Source organism: Carlito syrichta, unplaced genomic scaffold (genome assembly GCF_000164805.1).
Source record: "Carlito syrichta isolate Samal-C Ts95f unplaced genomic scaffold, Tarsius_syrichta-2.0.1 Scaffold313910, whole genome shotgun sequence".
NCBI lineage: Eukaryota > Metazoa > Chordata > Mammalia > Primates > Tarsiidae > Carlito > Carlito syrichta.
The window spans coordinates 295260-298727 of record NW_007258006.1 but is presented as its reverse complement, the minus strand read 5'-3'; the positions used below and the strand labels follow the sequence as shown (position 1 = coordinate 298727).

Genomic DNA, 3468 nt, shown 5'->3' with positions numbered 1-3468 from the left:
GGTCCCACCCCCACCTCTTAGTCTCTGCTGGGGATGACCTTCCCCAGCCGTGCTCACCACCTCCCCCTCCTCCCACAGGGGATGCTCAGGTGCCCGGAGCCCTCGGGAGGCAGAACTGTCCCCTCCCCGGGGTATTGGGGGGTGCACCCGGGGGGGGGTGTGATGCAGGGATGAGGACTGCAGTGTCCCATCTGGGTCCCTTTGTCCCAGGTGGGGACCGGGGTGGGGGGCTGGGCCCAGAGAATCTGGACAACGCAGAGGAATGGCTGTGCCTGGAATCCCGCCGACTCCTGGAGAGCAGAGTTGGGGGAGCTGTCTCCACCAGATCCCGCACCCCCTCCCAACCACCCTACACAGCCAGCCCTCAGCTCCTTCCTCCTCTCACTGCAGTTGGGAACAGCTGGGCCCCCTGCTGAGGCCCCCAGTCACCTTGCCCTGGCAGCCCCCCCACGCCCAGGCTGGTGCGACCCCCTAATTCCTGCTGGCGGGCCTTCTTCAGGGCTCAGCTCCGAGCTAAAGCCCAGGTGGAGAAGGCTCCCTGCTGGGCCTGGGGCCCAAGCGCTGTGGGGAGGGCAATTCCAGACAGGCGGGGCACTCTGGCCCTGGCTGCAGCATTCAGAGGGCAGGAATCTGGGCCTGGCGTCCCGCTGCCCGGTCGTCTCCCTTCCTGGCCACCTGCAAGCCCACCAGCCTGGCTGCCTGGGCCCACACACCCTTCCCACGGTGCCACACTCTAGCCCTCGCCCCACCCTCCCTGCCACCTGTCTCCCCAGGTCATCGTCCCTCCCTTGCTGTGGCCCCTCGGCTGCTCCGGGGACACCGTCCCGCCTCTGGCTCCAGCCCCCAGGCCGCCCCCTGGAGTGCCCAGCTGCTTGAAATTGCCTTGGAAGCTTCTAGACCCCCAAGATCTCCCCGCCAGCATCCCACCCCGGGGTGTCGCTCCCTGTCATGTCTGGCTGGCCCCCACAGGGGTCCCTTGAGGACAGACAGGTCTGTTCCAGGGTGGCGTCCCCAGGGGCCCACACAGGGTGGGCACGGCAGGAACTCAGCAGTGCCGTGGAGTGGGACTTGGCCTAGGGTCAGTCTCAGTCCCACCCTGAGCGTCACAGACACACCTCCAGGACATGGGCAGTGCCGCCTGGGACCGGGGCCCCAGGGAACACTCTTGCTGGGCGAGCCCTTCCCCTCCCGCAACTGACTCCGTAAAACGAGGACGATATCACATCACCAACCCCGAGAAATGGGGACTAAGGAGCAGCTCCATGTACGTCCCAAAGCCCCTCCAGGCAGGGTCCATGGAGCCTCCTGCTCAGGTGATGCTAGGGCCAAGGCCCCTGAGGCGTCCTTGGGGAGAGAAGTTCAGCCCTGGCCCACGAGAAGCAGGAACATGGGATCTCTGCCGCCAGCCGCCCCTCCCTGGGTCTCAGTTTCCCCAGCTGTAGTGGGAAGGCCTTGCTACGAAGGTGAAGATCCTGCTAGATCCACAATGCTGAGTCCCCGAGAGCACTCAAAGGCTACAGGGTCCTGCGCTTCCCCAGCTGCCCCGTGACCCTCCCGGCCCTCTGCACCCTCAATCCTATACTCCCGGAAGTGGCCTGTGTGAAGTCTCTCTGAGCAAGCCCTGGCCTGCGGGCAGAAGGCTTAGTGTCCCCTCGGAGGGTGCCCAGCCCATCCTCTTGAATAAGTCAGTGGATGAAAAGGCTCTCGATCTGGGCTCCACAACATCAGCACCAGAGCACTGGCCAGCACAGACAAGCCTAGAGGGGAGCTGCCTGGGCCCTGTGTGCCCTCCTCAGGAAGGGGGCGAATACAGCCCAGCAGGGCACATGGCATGGAGCACGGGCAGTGGGGGGTCAGGAGGGTGACAGGGGCACAGATCCACAGGCAGGAGGACCCCAGGAGGGGCTGCAGACAAGAGCCCCCGCAATGTAGCCGGGGGCAGCAAGGGAGGCCTGTCTCAGAGGGAATGCGGGTGAGCGGGTCACAGTCCTGGTAGGCCCCGCAGCTTCCACTCTGAGACCCAGCTGGGACGGGTGAGAGGGTGAGAGGGACCGACCTAGGCCCGTGCCGTGGGGGAGGCCGAGTGCTGCAGGCCCAGACGGGGCTGCGGAGGAGGGGCTGGGCCGCGTCCTCTATGAAGCCCACGGGGAGGCCCACGGGACGGCAGGGGAGGCGCAGGACCTCCAGGCATCACAGGGACGGTGCCCAGGACCAAGGTCCACTGGAGACCAGCCACCAGGCAAGACCGGAGTGCCTTGGAGGAGGGACTCTGGAGAGGCCCCCTCCCCCTGCAACTTGGCAGGCCTGAGACCAGTGGCAGACCCCTGGGCTGACGGGTCCCTAAAAAAGCCAGCCTCCCCTCTCCCAGTCCACCTGTGGTACAGATGTGGGCCAAAGGACCTTTGCGCCTGGGGAGGGCTGGGCCAACTGCCTAGGAAAGGTGCCACCTGTGGGCTCCTGCTGCATCACCTCGGAGATGTAAGGGGCCCCTGGGCCCTTGGGGACATCCACTGGATGGGACCTGCCAAGGGGACTCTTGGAGCCACAAGTGTCACTCTAGACAGAGCATGAGCCAGGCAGGGCAGTGTCTTCACCTGGGCCTCAGCAGCCGCGACACTGTGGCAGTGCCAGGATCCAGGCTGGGGCAGGTTAGCCTGGTGCAGAAGCCCTCCTAGGACTCTAGGCCACAGAAGCGGTGGTCTGCCTACCTTTATCCCCAGGGTAAGAAACATGGCCCCTGAAAGCTCATGTCGCGGCCACGGCCGCCACTGGCAGGGGAATGGCGTGTACCTGAACAGCCACTGTGCCCAGACATGCCCTTTGAAGACCCTGGCAGCTGGGACACAAGGCCTCCAGGTCAAGTGACCCCTGCCTCTACTCAGCAAGCTGCCATGAGGGACCCTAGCTGCAGACCAGCTGCGTGAGGACCCTTCCTGCTAGCAGCCAAATTCTGCATCCTCTTGGGACCCTCCTGCTGTTGGTGCACTGGGAGGTTGGCCTGCTGTGGCCCCAGGAGCCTGACCTTCCTGAAGGGGCTGGTAGGGGTTGCTGGCCAGGACCCCTGACCCTTGCACTAACTGGGCAAGCAGTGAGCCCGTGCCTGGAGAAGACCACAACGCTCTGCTCCGGGCCTGCCAGGGGTGGGTCTGGGGGGTTGCTGGGGCAGGGACCCTGAGGGTTGGCCCCCTGGCCCTCTCTGGGCCCTCCCAGGAAGGAGAAGCAGTTAAAGAGTCAGAGGGCTCCAGATGTCCTCTCCAGGGGTTCTCGGCTCAGTGCTCACTCCTGGGAGCAACGGTAGCCTTCGTGTGGGGGCTGCAGAGAGGGCAAAAGGAGACTCCTCTGTGGACTCTGATACACTCACCAGGAAAAAGGTGTCCTTTAGGGCAGGGGTCCCCAGTCCCCAGGCCACGGACCAGTACTAGTGCATGGCCTGCTAGGAACAAGTTGCATGGTAGGAGGTGAGTGGCA

At 64.9% G+C, this 3468-nt stretch overlaps 1 protein-coding gene across 1 annotated transcript in view; it reads right to left on the bottom strand.

The window, feature by feature from the left end:
* Positions 1-3468, bottom strand: part of RGS12 (regulator of G protein signaling 12) — a 120027-nt gene that overhangs the window by 858 nt on the left and 115701 nt on the right. The window lies entirely within an intron of this gene.